Here is an 18704-nt window from a genome sequence, read left to right as displayed (position 1 = left end):
ACATAAGTCCTTACCTCTTATAGTTGTATGACATGCAACAGCTTCAATTCCGCCTGATAAAGGAAGGTGAATTCTGTAAAAAGGGTGGCGCTTATTGATCCCCAAAAGCACCCCTCCATAAGAATCGACACGATCCATACGGATGATATTAAAATCGTGGAAAGAGATGTTAGATTGAGAAGAAAGCCAAGTTTCGGACAACGCAAAAATATCGCAACAAGTTTTATGAAGTAAATAATTCAATGAATCCAATTTTGGAATAAGACTACGACAATTCCACTGTAGAACAGTGATATCTCCGACCTCTGGGCGTAAATTAGCCATCGAGAGAGACAAATACTGAAAGGAGGGGCCAAGTTTGCATCAATTGCTTCAAAAATGTCTTTACTACAGGAAGCATCGTTGTAACAATGCCTCTGATGGATTCCGCTACATTAAAACACGTAAAAATTCCATTTAAAATGTCGGACAATTTAAAAAGCCCTTATTGGGTGGATGATTCTGGCAAAACTACGTTAGAGTTTTGGTTTTGCGAGGTTTCCGCTAATGTTGATTTGTTCTGTAGTGATTCTCTACCGCGGAAGCCAGGAGGAACTTGTTTTTCGTTGATAGCAACAGTCGGGTTTCTCTCAATCCTGTTTGGAGAGATAACAGCAGGAATTTTAGATGGTATTTTGGGAGAAGGCACCTTAGTACGCTTCCGAGAGCCTCCTGCAGAGAAGACTGGTTGTACTTCATCAGCCGTGTCTGTGTCATCATTATCAACTGGCAGCACTGAAAAAATGTTACCAGATTGAGATTGGGCCGGTGGAGAGGCGCTCTTCAGTATGGCGGCATAAGAACGTTTAGAACGTTCTTTTAAAGAGCGCCTCTGTTTATCCCAGCTGCCTTTAAATGCTTCGCAAGAGGAGATATCATGGGGTGAGCCCCCGCAATAGACACATTTCTGTTCTACTGCTGAGCATGCTCCTTCCTCATGATTCTCCCCGCAGTGCAAGCATCGCTTCTTATTGCAGCAATGCGAAGCAGTGTGCCCCAATTTGATGCAATTCTTGCACTGCATTGGGCGAGGCACGTAAAGGCGTACTGGAAGCCTTAAAATTCCGTCAATCAAGACGTAATGAGGGAGGGCAGTTCCCGCAAATGTTACGCGAATCGAGGCTGAAGGCTTATACTTTGTAACGCCATCAACGACGAAGGCAGTCATGAGTTGGCGACAATCCAAGATTTCGACCGAAGTCGAATCAAGGCTCTTAAACTTGCCTACGCCGTGAGACTTAACGTATTCAGCCTCCAGACTCGATTCGGTGATCACACCCTCTATCTCCACGTCTCGAGACGGAATATAGAGCTGATATTCTAATTTAAAAAAATTGCTAGCAAGAATACCGTTTGCGGCCTTCCGGTCGCCCACCACAACGCGCATTTTGTTTGGCCTTACCTTAGTTACGCTGGTCACGGAGGGCCACCTCGCCAGATCTTTCGTGATCTGCACAACGTTTAAATTTTTACCATTAGCTTTGGGCTGGATAAAAACCACCCAAGGCCCAGAAAAGGTTGTGTTTTCCGGATAGGTTCGGAGTCGGGTTGTCTTATTCGCTGCTGCAGATGGTGAAGAAAGTTCAGCTGCCGGAGAATCAGAAGCATTCGAAGGACCAGCTATTGCTGATTCCTCCATATGCTCCCCCTCTCCGCTGCTGATTCCCTCACCATCCACAACAGGCGGGTCTGACCCCCCGCCTTCGCTCATATTTTTTTTTGCGGAGACACGAATGTCTTCCGTTTCAAAAATAAAAGCGAAGCACAATGTGTTCAAAATTAAAAAAAGAGAAAAATAAAAGAAGCAAGAAAAAGGGAAAAAGAATGAAAAAAGTATTACCAACTAGCACTTTGTTTTATTCAATTGTCTCCTCCAGTGTTTTGACGATCAATCCAACCACGTGGTCTCCCTTTGTCGGTTGAAGATGGCTGCCACGCTTTGGTCCCGATAACGATTGTTACTGGTAGAAAACAATCGGATGATGATGTGCAGGGGGATTTGCCAAACAATGGCGGCGCCCCTGATGGTGATCAGCTGTTGTTGGCAATGTCTGTTTGCCAAAAAAACCCCGCTTGCGATGGGAAAAAAGCAATCCACCACTTCGATAACCAAACTTTTTATCACAAGCGTGGTTATCTATAATCCTTCTGCCTTGGGGGGTGGCAGGTAAACCAGTGTCCAATTTTACAACACGGTACACAATTCCGGAATAAACTGTTAACCGTCCGGACGGTATCTGCTCCCGGATTAAACGGACGGACAACGGACACTTTTTCTCACAAACTACTGCTCGAGATGCGTAAACTACGTGTGTTCTCGACGAGAGATGCGAGACGAATGAGCTTGTGGTTTTCGAGCCAATTTATAAATTTCCTAAAGGAAATTTGCTGCGAAGCAACTCTGTCGAAGACTTCAACTTCGTATCTAACTTGACTAACAATATGTTTAATGGAGGCATGTCTGTTGGCATTGAAAAACAATAAATTTAAGTGATATTAAAGCTGGTGTCTAGCTTGGAATTTCATGAGTACTTATCATGCAATACTTCGCTAGACACCAACAGTGATGACAATTTAATTTATTTTATTACAATGCTAAACGACATAACCCTGTTAAACAGCTAGTAACTTTTTAGCCTTACAAGATACGAAGTAACGATCTTCGACAAAGTTGTTTGACAGATAATTTGCTTATTTATAAATTGGCACAAAAATCATATACAGGCTCGGTTCCACAGAAGAGACACAAATTATGTTGATTTTTCAGTACAAATAATTCAATTTTGCCATACAAACCTACAAGTTCAAATTTACTTAAACATTACTTAAAAATTATGCATCAAATCATGGATTTGAACCAAAACGAAGCTTTCAAGACCCCAGGTTTTGACGACCCTCAATCTACACAATCTAGTTAAGGGTTTTTTTTTAAATTGTTATGCATCATTCTAGAAATGAATTTTTATCTGTAAAAATTGTAGGTTGAAATTTGACAGTCCCATAAACCGCCAGATTTTGAGATAGATTATTTTACTATGTGTTTGAAGAAGAAAGCAATAATGAAAATTTCGAGTTTAAAAGAATACTGAGCTTGAGCAAAATTGACAAAATTGACAACAATAACAAAAAAGACAAAAATGACAAAAATGACAAAAATGACAAAAATGACAAAAATGACAAAAATGACAAAAATTACAAAAATGACAAAAATGACAAAAATGACAAAAATGACAAAAATGACAAAACTGACAAAAATGACAAAAATGACAAAAATGACAAAAATGACAAAAATGACAAAAATGACAAAAATGACAAAAATGACAAAAATGACAAAAATGACAAAAATGACAAAAATGACAAAAATGACAAAAATGACAAAAATGACAAAAATGACAAAAATGACAAAAATGACAAAAATGACAAAAATGACAAAAATGACAAAAATGACAAAAATGACAAAAATGACAAAAATGACAAAAATGACAAAAATGACAAAAATGACAAAAATGACAAAATGACGAAAATGACAAAAATGACAAAAATGACAAAAATGACAAAAATGACAAAAATGACAAAAATGACAAAAATGACAAAAATGACAAAAAATGACAAAAATGACAAAAATGACAAAAATGACAAAAATGACAAAAATGACAAAAATGACAAAAATGACAAAAATGACAAAAATGACAAAAATGACAAAAATGACAAAAATGACAAAAATGACAAAAATGACAAAAATGACAAAAATGACAAAAATGACAAAAATGACAAAAATGACAAAAATGACAAAAATGACAAAAATGACAAAAATGACAAAAATGACAAAAATGACAAAAATGACAAAAATGACAAAAATGACAAAAATGACAAAAATGACAAAAATGACAAAAATGACAAAAATGACAAAAATGACAAAAATGACAAAAATGACAAAAATGACAAAAATGACAAAAATGACAAAAATGACAAAAATGACAAAAATGACAAAAATGACAAAAATGACAAAAATGACAAAAATGACAAAAATGACAAAAATGACAAAAATGACAAAAATGACAAAAATTACAAAAATGACAAAAATTACAAAAATTACAAAAATGACAAAAATGACAAAAATGCCAAAATGACAAAAATGACAAAAATGACAAAAATGACAAAAATGACAAAAATGACAAAAATGACAAAAATGACAAAAATGACAAAAATGACAAAAATGACAAAAATGACAAAAATGAAAAAAATTACAAAAAGTACAAAAATAACAAAAATTACAAAAATGATTAAAATGACAAAAATGACAAAAATGACAAAAATGACAAAAATGACAAAAATGACAAAAATGACAAAAATGACAAAAATGACAAAAATGACAAAAATGACAAAAATGACAAAAATGACAAAAATGACAAAAATGACAAAAATGACAAAAATGACAAAAATGACAAAAATGACAAAAATGACAAAAATGACAAAAATGACAAAAATGACAAAAATAACAAAAATGACAAAAATGACAAAAATGACAAAAATGACAAAAATGACAAAAATGACAAAAATGACAAAAATGACAAAAATGACAAAAATGACAAAAATGACAAAAATGACAAAAATGACAAAAATGACAAAAATGACAAAATGACAAAAATGACAAAAATGACAAAAATGACAAAAATGACAAAAATGACAAAAATGACAAAAATGACAAAAATGACAAAAATGACAAAAATTACAAAAATGACAAAAATGACAAAAATGACAAAAATGACAAAAATGACAAAAATGACAAAAATGACAAAAATGACAAAAATGACAAAAATGACAAAAATGACAAAAATGACAAAAATGACAAAAATGACAAAAATGACAAAAATGACAAAAATGACAAAAATGACAAAAATGACAAAAATGACAAAAATGACAAAAATGACAAAAATGACAAAAATGACAAAAATGACAAAAATGACAAAAATGACAAAAATGACAAAAATGACAAAAATGACAAAAATGACAAAAATGACAAAAATGACAAAAATGACAAAAATGACAAAAATGACAAAAATGACAAAAATGACAAAAATGACAAAAATGACAAAAATGACAAAAATGACAAAAATGACAAAAATGACAAAAATGACAAAAATGACAAAAATGACAAAAATGACAAAAATGACAAAAATGACAAAAATGACAAAAATGACAAAAATGACAAAAATGACAAAAATGACTAAAATGACAAAAATGACAAAAATGACAAAAATGACAAAAATGACAAAAATGACAAAAATGACAAAAATGACAAAAATGACAAAAATGACAAAAATGACAAAAATGACAAAAATGACAAAAATGACAAAAATGACAAAAATGACAAAAATGACAAAAATGACAAAAATGACAAAAATGACAAAAATGACAAAAATGACAAAAATGACAAAAATGACCAAAATGACAAAAATGACAAAAATGACAAAAATGACAAATATCACAAAAATGACAAAAATGACAAAAATGACAAAAATGACAAAAATGACAAAAATGACAAAAATGACAAAAATGACAAAAATGACAAAAATGACAAAAATGACAAAAATGACAAAAATGACAAAAATGACAAAAACGACAAAAATGACAAAAATGACAAAAATGACAAAAATGACAAAAATGACAAAAATGACAAAAATGACAAAAATGACAAAAATGACAAAAATGACAAAAATGACAAAAATGACAAAAATGACAAAAATGACAAAAATGACAAAAATGACAAAAATGACAAAAATGACAAAAATGACAAAAATGACAAAAATGACAAAAATGACAAAAATGACAAAAATGACAAAAATGACAAAAATGACAAAAATGACAAAAATGACAAAAATGACAAAAATGACAAAAATGACAAAAATGACAAAAATGACAAAAATGACAAAAACGACAAAAATGACAAAAATGACAAAAATGACAAAAATGACAAAAATGACAAAAATGACAAAAATGACAAAAATGACAAAAATGACAAAAATGACAAAAATGACAAAAATGACAAAAATGACAAAAATGACAAAAATGACAAAAATGACAAAAATGACAAAAATGATTAAAATGCCAAAATGACAAAAATGACAAAAATGACAAAATGACTCGAACAATATTTAAATGGTCGATGCGGTTAAGAGCAACTCTGTATAACATTTTAAAAAAGATAATGAAAAAAAAATCAGGAAACACTATTAAAAAGCTTTTTCATAAAAACGGATTTTCAGAACATGTTTTTATGTTAGGTATAGGAAAAATCATTATTTCTTTAAATCGTAAAGTTTTAGTTTTAAAATATGTTGTTTGTACCACGGGCTTAAAACGTCACTTTGTGACAGCCGTTCAACATTACTTATAATATGTGTAAAAAAAACATACATTAACACATTATTTATTTTTAATCTGATGTTGGAAACAAACGGAAAAAATTGATTCTTTGAAATTAAACGCAAACCGGTTTGAAGACCATTCAATTTAAACCAAAAATACTCAATTGCTCCATTTGCGTGAAAGGTTCTTTTTCGGAAGCTTTATGATTCCGGTTTCAATTCAACTTTTCGGTTGAAATTCTTTCATTATTTTTTCACATCACCAAAACATCCATGATGCACAAGAAAAAAGAAATTTAAAATTTAAGAAATGTGTTGCAGTGGCAGATCTGGCCAACCTTTAATATTTGTAATTTAATGTCGTTTAGATTTCAAACTTTTCTATTTAAGCCTCATTTCACAGCCAAATCTAATAAACTTTTCTTACAAACATATAACAACAGCTCTTGAAAACTCAATTAAAAATTCATAATTTAGAGCTCGAGTTAATAAAACCAACTCAATAAATAAGAAAATCGACAACAAATCATCGATCAATTTTCACAGCTGGTTGACCAAGGTTCGTTGACCTCGACAGAAGCTGCAGACATGTTGTTGTTTTCTTTCGCCGGCGAATTCTTCCAAAAAACCGGACTTAAAAGAGAATACGCGAAAAGAATGGAAGCATTCCGGTTTACGATCACGCAACAACGGTGATCCCGAAATGCAACAGGTTTTCGACAAAGGATGCTGCAATTTAGAACTGGGCAAGGCAGAAATGGCAATAAATTGACGAATGCATTAAGCCGTCCTTGAACCACAAAATGCATGCGCTATGTATTAGAAAGGCTCAAATTGGTATGGTAGAAATTAAACCTGATCGACATTATCAAACAAGAAAATACTAATCGGACAACAGCGATCAATTACCTACCTAAATATTTGAACGTAAGCAATAAAGTATTGGAAAATACAACTGCAACCATTTTTAACATTATTCAAGAATCCATCCATAAAGTAAAGGTAGTTTAGTTTGGAAAAAAATAATCTCATGAAAAAGGGGATGATTTGGGAAACAATAGGGGAGAATGAGGATACTTGATCCCTGGGGATACTTGATTCCTTAGCTATATCTCGAAACTGGAATGTCTTACAAAGATGAATTGTTCTAGAAAAATGTGCCAAAATGAGCAAAATAACAATGCTTGTAGTTTAAATTTTTTTAACAAAATAAATGTTTGAGTAATTGAACTTTGTTTGAAAAATTTCACTAAATGTAACTTGAAGATCTTTTTTCATAACTTTAAAATGTTCGTTACATGGGAAAATTATGAAAAAAAATATTTGTTCCAATGTATCAATCGTTCGAGCGTAAAATGAACTTCATAATGCCATATTTTCAAAGCAGTGGAAAACTCTCAACTTTTTTCAGAAAAAAGTTTTCTAAAATGTTAATTATGGGTATAATTGATCCCCTAGAGTTGGGTACAATTGATCCCCCTTCCAAACGGCATATTCTTCTTCTGAATTGATCGTTATGATTGCTGATTACGAAATTACTAATATTTATCCAAAACCTAATATTTCTCAAGCAATTGTCTGAAGAAAAGAGCAAAAATAATGAATTTTCTCTTAATTATAAAAAATAGCGCCTTTAAGTATGCAATGTTTTTACCGTTGAAACAAAGTTATAGAATTTTCTTCTTATGTCTGCTATAAGTTGTGAAATGAGAACAAAGATGACCAAAATAGTCAATTAACATTCCATCTTGAGGTTTTGTTTGATTTTTATACAAGGATTAGGGCTTCCTGAATAAAAGATCAAGTCTCCTTCAATAGGGGATCAAGTCTCCCCTAACTTCAGAAAAATCGCAATTTTTTTACTCCCACGAAAATGCTTCTAGTTCATCAACGGGTTCAAGTATCGTTCTAATTTTTGGAGCATAGAAACTTGAAGTTACAAGCTGTCAGAAAATGTCAAAGACGGCGAGTTGCTAAATTTTTCCAAAAAGATATGGTGAAAATAAGAAAAGGGGATCAAGTATCCCCACTCTCCCCTACCGATTAAAATATCAGATATATATTTGGAAGCCATTTTTCACCTGGACAATACAGCTGCATCTTATCAGTATTATTTATAAAATTCATGATGAAACACTGACTTTCATGATGATTTTTTTCCATAAGAATTTACCATTTGAAGGATTTTAACAATTATAGAAAAAAAAGGACATTTAAGCTATTAAGAAAAGTTTCCGAGGTTTTTGAGGAAGAATTTAAAAAAAAAAGTTTAAGTGTTTACTCTATTTTGCAGTTCATTCACCAGTAAACTGTCTTATAAACGTTCTTTTAACAGCATGGAATTGCAAAAATGTATTAAGCTTGAAATGAAATTCAAAAAAATCTCAGTAGAACCGTTTTTGAGTTATGCTCCAAATATGAAATTTCGGAAAAATTAAAAAAGTTCTTGTACTTAGGTTAAAATATCTCGGACGGCATAACAGTAATTTGAAATCCCTCTTTTGCATATTGAAGGTGAATAAATTTTCTATCGATCATCTGAAAACTGTTTTTGCGTTTGACCAACAGTATTGCTGATATTAGTGACTTTATGAGAGAAAAAATAATAAAAAACGCATTTTTTAAGAGAAAATTTTGTTTCAACGAAAGTTTTCGACTCAATGGTAGCATTTAAAAAATCTGATTTTCTTTTGCGCTTAAATCTCAATTTAATACAAAGATTTTTAGTGGTTATTTATCAGAATCGATTGAAAATTGAAAAAGTTATGGCTACTTTACCATATCTGTAATTTTTGCAGTTTTTCATAATTTAACGAACCGCAGTACACTTATCATAGTATAGGAAGAATAACACATGTTAAATCTCACTCGCTCCAAGTCAAAATTATTTATTAGCTTACCAGAAGGTCACATGCCAAGTTTCAGGAAGATCTGACTATAGGGAGGGGTTGCTTGAGTCTCAAACGTGAATAAAATTTTAAGGTTTTCTGCCCGGTAGGAACAAAAAATACTGGTTTTTCATCAATAACTTTTTTCATCACTAGACGATTGTTTTTCATGGTTGATTTTCCTAAAGCCTAAGTTAAGACAAATAATTCACCCGAAGACTGCAACAACTGCAAGTTATTGCATTTCAAAGGCCGCAAATTTTGTCCACCACGCAATGAGTTCTTTTTACTCATTGCGTTTTATACGAGAATTTTCGACCAAAATACAATCTTTGAAACGCAATAACTTTTCTGTTTCAAATCCAATCGAGTTACAGTCTTCGGGTGAAATATTTGTCTCAACTTAGGCTTTAAGAAAATTAATCATAAAAAACAATCAGCTAGTGATGAAAAAAGTTATTGATGAAAAATCAGTATTTTTCGTTCCTTCCGGGCAGAAGACCTCAAAATTTTATTCACGTTTGAGACTCAAGCAACCCTTCCCTATGGTCAGATCTTCCTGAAACTTGGCATGTGACCTTCTGGTAAGCTTATAAATAATTTTGACTTGGAGCGAGTGAGATTTATCATGTTTCATACTTCCTATACTATGATGGGTGTACTGCGGTTCGTTAAATTATGAAAAACTACAAAAAATACTATTATGGTAAAGTAGCCATAACTTCTTCAATTTTCAACCGGTTTTGAAAAATAACCACTTGAAATCTTCGTTTTGAAATGACATTAAAGCGCAAAAGAAAATCAGATTTTTTAAATGCTACCATCGAGTCTAAAACTTTCGTTGAAAAAAAATTTTCTCAATAAAAATGCGTTTTTTATAATTTAAGTCACTAATATCATAAAGTCACTAATAACAACAATACTGTTGGTCAAACGCAAAAACAGTGTCCAGATGATCGATAGAAAATTTATTCACCTTCAATATGCAAAAGAGGGATTTTAAATTACTGTTATGCCGTCCGAGATATTTGAATCTAAGTACAAGAACTTTTTTAATTTTTCCGTAATTTCATATTTGGAGCATAACTCAAAAACGGTTCTACTGAGATTTTTTTGAATTTCATTTTCGGATTCAGCGCCCGATTTCACATTAGAAATGACCTTCAGTTTACTGAGTTCAAAAATGCTGTAAACTAGTGTGATTACTGTTTAAGAATGTCAGCTCTCTGCTATTCGTAATGTGAACCCTTCCTAAAAAGCTTTTCGTTTCCTACCTAACTTCCCTTACCGCTCCTAAAAGTCAACATTACCTATCCTAGTAAAACTCTTAATCCTTCCAACTACTCCTGTGAATCCGATCCCAAAAATATCCCGTGAATCCTTTTTCGTCCGAAGTCATATTCTATCATGACTTCAAAAAAAAAAAACAAAAAACCTTCTTCTTGCTATTATCTGCTTTCCTCCCCTTCATCCCGTGACTCCTTTCCTCAGTTATCCATGACTCCTAGTCCGTCCGAAGTCATTTCCTTCAATGACTTCAAACGTCGTCTACATCTAGGCGTTAAAATATCCCAGAGACGTGTGAATGGGCCGAAATCATCGTGGTGTCATCCAAGCACGAGCAGCACCGGAGTTGTTTTCCTTTCCGAGTCCGAGTCCGAGTCCGAGTCCAAGTCCGAGTCTGAGTCCGAGTCCGAATCCGAGTCCGAGTCCGAGTCCGAGTTCGAGTTCGAGTTCGATTTCGAGTCCAATCTGAGTGCCAGTCTGAATCGGAGTGCGAGTCCGAATCCAGAAGGGTCCCACAAACACTGCGATGGTTGAATCCACATCCAATAATCTATTGGTTCCTTATGCCGTTATGATGACTGGTATGACGTCTTCGAAATCTGCCTGCAAGTGCTACTGGTGAGTTGATGAGAGCGCCCAAACACTCAGTACTTTTATGGTTCAAACGTCGGATGCTGTGCCTACCGATGCGCTGCTGACTTGTGGGAATCGACGCCGATCCAAGGACGCTAAATCGCCAAGAACACTCACCATTGAGATGATCGCTGCTAGCTGTGAGTCGCAATTTTTTTTTCTCGATACAATTTTTAATTGCCTATTATTACCTATGGATAAAGTTATTGATCGAACATTGAATACCGATTACTGCCATCGCTCGTAGTTGAATTAACCTGGAGACTTAAGAGAAGCATAATGAACATATCGAGTGAAACAAATGTTAGTTTTAGAATTTTCTTTATTCATGTCGTTCTAGTTGTAGGTCTTGCTCTTAAAACAGTTTTGAATTTTGACTTAGTACTTTTAGTTTTCACAAATGGATAACGATTCCAGAAATGATACCTCTACGAACTTCTCAATTACTCGGGCTGTGATGCAAAGTGTCCTTTTGAATGATAATCTCAATATCTGTCACATGAACGTTCAAAGCTTATGCGCCCGTCTTTTAAGCAAATTCATTGAATTGAAGCATATTTTTAGTCAAAGTAAGGTCGACATTATTTTTATGGCTGAAACTTGGTTGAGTGATGTTGTCAATGATCAAGTACTAGATATAGACGGTTTTAATCTGGTTCGAAACGATCGGAATAGGCATGGTGGTGGAATATGCATTTACATAAAAAATTCTCTCAATTTTCATATTGTAGAAAAGTCGAGCAACAGCAATAGTTCCTCTTTTGGTTTTCCCACAGAATTTATCTTGATGAAACTTCAATTAGGATCTGATAAACTTTTCTTCGGAGTCTATTATAACCCCCCAGATGTTGATTGCTCCGAAACCTTGCAATACCATGTACAGCAGTTTTCCTTAAGTTGCAATAACAGTTTCCTTATTGGAGACTTCAACACAGATTTAATGAAAAATTCACGCTGAATAACCAAATTCAAAGAAACGATTTCTAGCCTTTCGCTAAGCTGCTTAAATTATGAACCTACTTTTTTCCACAGGAATGGCTCTTCGTTACTAGATTTAATCCTTACGGATACACCTGATAAATTAAATCGTTTTAGTCAAGTTTCTGTACCAGGTGTTTCTCATCATGATATGATTTTTGCATCTTTGAATTTCGGAAAACATCAAGAACACCAAGGCTACTGGTACCGTGACTACAAACATTTTAATGTGAATGAGCTTTTTTCTAATCTGTCTAATGTGTATTGGGACCCCTTCTATAGCATCAACGATCCCGATATGCTTGTCGAGATACTGAATAGATTTCTAATAGAAATTCATGATTTATACTTTCCGTTGAAATTTAGAAAATTCCGTAAAAATAACTGGTTTAACAAGGATATTCAAATGGCTATTATAAATAGAGATATTGCATACAGAACATGGAAGCGAACTCGCACTTTAACAGATCGAAACACCTATAAAGTTTTAAGAAACAAAGCAACGTCTTTGATTTCAAAAGCTAAGGTAAACCAAGAAAAACGTTTTCTTAATTTGACGATTCCTGCAAAAAAGTTCTGGGACAACTTGAAAAAAATTGGATTAACCAGCACACATAAATCTGTTTTAAATTCCAGTTGCAGTGCATCTGAAATTAATTCTTTTTTTCCATCGAATTTTACCAAAAACAACTGCACAGCTTTACACATAAACGCAAACTCAAGTGGTTTAAACTTCAGACCTGTTGAACAATATGAAGTGGTTAATTCCATTGCTGAAATTGATTCAAATGCTGTGGGCATGGACAATATACCTATTAAACTCATAAAGATTGTTCTGCACTCCATATTACCTTTGGTTACCCATCTTTTTAACTCTATTATTCTAAGCTCGAAATTCCCTCTTTCGTGGAAGAAGGTTAAAGTTATACCTATTCCTAAAAAATCTAATGCATCGGGCATAACAAATCTAAGACCAATTAGCATTCTGAGCTCGCTATCTAAAGTGTTTGAAAAGCTTATAAAACAACAAATCTGTGACCATATCAACCGTCATAACTTTCTAAACAAGTTCCAATCTGGTTTCAGGCCTAGCCATAGTACTGAAACTGCTTTGATGAAAGTGCACAATGATATAGCACTCGCTTTAGACAAAAAAGGAAGTGCACTACTTCTTTTGCTAGATTTTTCAAAAGCTTTCGATAGAGTGGCACATACTAAACTTGTTCAAAAACTGTTACTAAAGTATAACTTCTCCAAATCAGCCGCAGATATGATTAATTCATACCTTCTAGGGCGTTCACAATCCGTTTTCTACAACGGCTTGTTTTCCGACTTCTCCCCAATTGATTCTGGTGTTCCTCAAGGGTCTATCTTAGGTCCAATTTTGTTTTCCCTGTTTATAAACGATCTTCCTTCAGTTCTGGGTTTCTGTTCAGTTCATTTATTTGCCGATGATGTTCAGATATATTTATGCTGCGATGGGTTATATTCCTTACAGAAATTGGGCTCTAAAATGAACCATGATCTAGCCAAAATTCATGAATGGGCAACTGATAACCTGCTGCCTATCAATCCTGAAAAAACCAAAGCTATCTTCATCAGTAGACTGACCACCACCATCACGCCCCCCATTCTCACCTACGATGGAAAAGAAATTTCATACGTTGAATATGCTGAAAATTTGGGAATAATTTTTGACCAAAATTTCTCCTGGGATCGTCAGATAGCTACGCAGTGTGGTAAAATATACGGTTCGCTTAAAAAGCTCAATTTGACAACAAGACATCTAGACTCGTCAACAAAACTGCGCCTCTTTAAATCATTTGTTTATCCTCTATTTATCTATGGAGATTTTCTTTACCATAACGCTTCGGAAAGATCAATGAACAGGCTCCGTGTAGCACTAAATTCGTGTATTCGATATGTTTTTAACTTATCAAGATTTGATCACGTCTCACACCTTCAAAAATTTCTGATAGGTTGTCGATTCGAAAGTTTTTATGCCTACAGATCAGCAACTGTAATCCACAGAATCCTGAACACAGGCAAACCTGAGTATTTAAGATCACTTCTAGTACCATTACGAAGCTCTCGAACTGGTTGTCTTGTTATTCCACGGCACAACTCAGCTTATTATGGTAATTCGTTCTTCGTGAGAGGTATCGTAAATTGGAACGTTATCCCTTTCCATATCAAGTTAATCAAAACTAAGTCAGAGTTCAAAAAGGGTTTATTGGCGGGGCTTACGGGTTAAGAACGACATTATCATTAACATTACGAAGTTTTGAAATAAAATAAGTATTAGGCAAGTAAATCACGTGAAGAACACTTTGTAACAAATTATAAGATTGTATCTTACGTTACATAATTGAAATAAATAATAATAATAATAATAATAATAATAATGTTTTCAGCTATTTCTGGGCAATTAAATATTAATTCAGGATTATTTTCCTGTATAAAACTCCTACACCGAGGATTATTTCAATTAAATAATCACATCCAAACTACCAAATATAGTCTCGGCGATTAAGGCTTTTATTCGAAGTTGTATGAAAAACTTTGAATTTGATTAATAGAAACAAATTTCCCTGGGGAACATGATACTGGAAGATTACATTGCTTTCCAGTTGATTTCTAATTATTTGAAAGTATTTACAAAAACACTATAATTTTAGCATATAAATTACGAATTTCATACAATTTCTAGTCTATCAGTGATGTTTAAAACAGAAATTGACCTTTTGTTTTTTTTCCTTTATTTAAAATAACATTTAATCATATAATACAACTTAATTAAAACATGAGTTTCTATCAACTGGTGTACTTCTTCGTTTTTGCGGGCAATCACCCTTGATATGGCCTTCTTGCTTGCAAAGGTAACATTTTTGTTCAAAATGAAAAGAAAACTAGGAATTTCTTTTTTTACCTCAATGTACAATCCTCTCACACCGGTAAATAAATCGAGTTCTAACTCACGTGGAAACTTTTCTCTGACGATTCTTTTTACGTTTCTGTACTTTCCCATAACAACAGTGATGCTTTCATCAGTGATCTCTGGAGGCAAATCAAAGATCCTACGGAAATTGTCACATCTACTGCATTTCCGTTCGAGTAAAAAAAAACTTAAGTTGTTCTGCATTCTGGGCTATCGCGTTTTTCATGTCAACGCTCGACTTGAACTTAATGAACAATGATTTCTCCTCTGATACCTTATAGATCGATTCCATTGTCGACTTGTCTGCATCAAAACTTTTTACAAACCTGGCCAATTTTAACCGGCGATGGACTAGGGGCACCATCCGAAAACATGATAGCTAACGTGTTTATCACCAGTTCATCCGCCATTACAAACACGTTGTCAGAGAACAATTCACAGAAACGCTGTAAGGATGAGGTTATGTCACTTTTCGCTTTGCATCAAAAACACGTCTATATCTAACGAAGTCTGATCGTCAACTGAAATACAAAAATTACTTGGAAGAATTTTCGCTTGACAGTAACGTTAAACCGGGTAATATATAAAAGGAATGCATGTAATCATCCAGTTTCATGTTCCTCGTGAAAATTTTGGTTTAAGCACCTTTCAAGTCTACTTTTGGTTGTTTGAAAGATATTATTATTTAACCCTCATCCGCATTAGAGTGTCATTTTGACACTATTGCAAGTTTGAAGGCTTGTAACTTTTTTCAGAAGCTTCAAATAACAAAAATTTCTTAGGGAACTTCAAATGATTTCAAAAGTTCTTGAGTATAGTATCTTTACTTTTTTTATGGAAGAATCCTGGAAGCCTGGACAAAAAAAATCTCCCTTTTCCGACTTAGAATGTCAATTTGACACTCCAAAAGTCAGTTTAAATTATAATTAATTTCATATAAAAATTGTATCAATGGAAACCTTGTAATGTCAGTAAAATATGTTTAGAACATTATATATAGCTAAAGCTACTAGTTTTCTCGTTATTCAGCATGAAAGAGAAAAAAATTCCGAAAAAACATGCCTCAGGAAAACTGCTGTAGTTCATATATTACACGTCCAAAAAAATATTTGCCTCATGCATATGAAAGCTGGAGTTAATGTCTACATCAAGCCAAAATTTTTTTTTCAAATTTATTTTAAATGAAAGGGTTACAAAAAGTTCAAATCAGTGGTCTGAAAACCCTACTTTTCATTCGATTGCTATTAAATACTGTTTGAGCAATGGTAGAGTTTTCAAAAAAATATGACTACAAAATTTATTAAAATTCTAACATTATGCCGTCTTTAGATTTTTGATGCAAAAAAGTTGAGTTTACTGGAATTTTTCAAAGTTCACTACTTTGCGTGATTTTTTTACAAATTGAATTTTCATCTGTTTTTGTGGTCCACCGTCAGGTTGTACCCGGATTTTCAGTGCTTTTACTTTGTTTGGACCAATTAAAAGAATATTCATTGGAAAGCTAATTTGATCTACATTCTAGTGAGGTGCAACAATTCAAGGTGTGAGATTTCACAAAGATATAAAATTATAAACGCAAAATCATTCCTGAATTTCAAGAACCACAAGCAGCGCGTCCAGCTGAACGTGTTTGTTTGCTCTCCGAGTAGGTTCGGTGGGTTTTGGTGATTTGGGCAGAGAGCCAAGCCGAGAGAAGAAATAATGATGCGTGTCGTGCGTTTCCGTGCGCTACCGGATTCGTAGCGAACGCCTGTTTTGCAGGACAGTCGTCCGGCATTCTCGAAACATGTCCCGCCCAGCGTATCCGGCCAGCCTTAACCACCTTCTGGATACTGGGTTCGCCGTAGAGTCGCGCGAGCTCGTGGTTCATCCTTCGCCTCCACACTCCGTTCTCATGTACGCCGCCAAAGATGATGCTTAACACTCGTCGCTCGAATACTCCGAGTGTACGAAGGTCCTCATCGAGCAATATCCATGTCTCGTGCCCGTAGAGAACAAACGGTCTAATGAGCGTCATATACAGGTTACACATCGTGCGAGGACTAAGTCTTCTCGACCGCAGTTGCTTGTGGAGTCCATAGTGGAAGTCCTGCCCGCTGATAATTCGCCTCCGGATCTCACGGCTGGTGTCATTGTCTGCGGTCACCAATGAGCCGAGATAGACAAAGTCTTCGAATATCTCCAGCTCTTCGCCGTCGATCGTGACCTGACCTTGTTATTACTGGACAAGCGGGTTCGGTCGGTCTCGGATCCGCAGGCCAGCATGTACTTCGTCTTGGACGTATTAATCATCAACCAAATCCTTCCTGCTTCGCGTTTCAGTTTACGGTAGATCTCCTCCACCGCCGCAGATGATCTGCCGACTATATCAATGTCATCGGCAAAGCAAATAAGTTGACTGGATCTGTTGGAAATCGTGCCCCGCATTTCGCCCACTGCTCGTCGAATAACACCTTCTAGCGCCACGTTTAACATCATGCAGGATAGACCATCACCTTGTCGAAGCCCCCTGCGCGATTCGAATGAACTCGACAATTCACCCGAGATCTGCACACAGCACTGCGTTCCATCCATCGTCGCCTTGATCAGTTTGATCAGCTTCCCGGAAAAGCCGTTCTCGTCCATAATTTTCCATAGCTCGTTACGGTCGATCGTGTCGTATGCGGCTTTGAAGTCGATGAATGGATGGTGCGTAGGGACTTGGTGTTCCCGGCATTTTTGGAGGATTTGCCGTAATGTGAATAACTGGTCCGTCGTTGACCGTCCCTCCATGAAGCCGGCCTGATGACTTCCCACGAATCTGTTTGCTTGTGGCGTTAGGCGGCGGAGTAGGATTCGGAACTTTCGTGTTTCTTGGGAACGGTGCAGCTGCTCCAGCTCCTCGAGCTCCTCCTCCTCCAGGCGGCGCTTTTTCTCCTGGAAAATTCGGACTCGCTGCCTCTTCCGCTGTCGGTGATTTTCCACATTTCGACGGGTGCCTGTTTGCACTACTGCCGCCCGCGCATTCTCTTCGTCCATCACCCTCCTACACTCCTCGTCGAACCAGTCGTTCCGTCGAGTTCGCTCCACATAACCGATGACGTTTTCAGCAGCACTGTTGATGGTCTTGATGGTATCCCAACAGTCCTCCAGAGGGGCTTCGTCAAGCTCGCGCTCTGCAGGCAGCGCTGCTTAAAACTTAGTTATAAAATTTAATTGATAACTCAAGGGAGCAGCATTTTGATGCTTATGTTTTAATGACAGATTTCGTAGATTTTAGCGTCCAGAACTCGAATCTGAAGTTTGATTATAAGAAGTTTTAAAATGTTTGTTGCCAATAAAACACAAAAAAATATGTGGATTTTTATGTAAAAAAGTTTAATTTTATTGAACTCACATAACGATGGTATGTGTCTTTGCGATCACCATTATTTTGAAGTAATGATACAATGAAAAGCGGCTTTTTCAAAGATGAAAATTTCCTTAACTTGCAAATTTTGGCTCTTCTGTCTCAGAAGGTTGCCAACCACTGATCTAGGGTCATATTAGACTAAATTCTGCAGAAGACGAGCCCAACTTCTGATTTACTTGTTT

This window comes from Uranotaenia lowii, chromosome 2 (assembly GCF_029784155.1).
Source record: "Uranotaenia lowii strain MFRU-FL chromosome 2, ASM2978415v1, whole genome shotgun sequence".
Taxonomy (NCBI): domain Eukaryota; kingdom Metazoa; phylum Arthropoda; class Insecta; order Diptera; family Culicidae; genus Uranotaenia; species Uranotaenia lowii.
The sequence above is the reverse complement of the archived record's forward strand: the minus strand, read 5'-3'. Positions refer to the sequence as shown.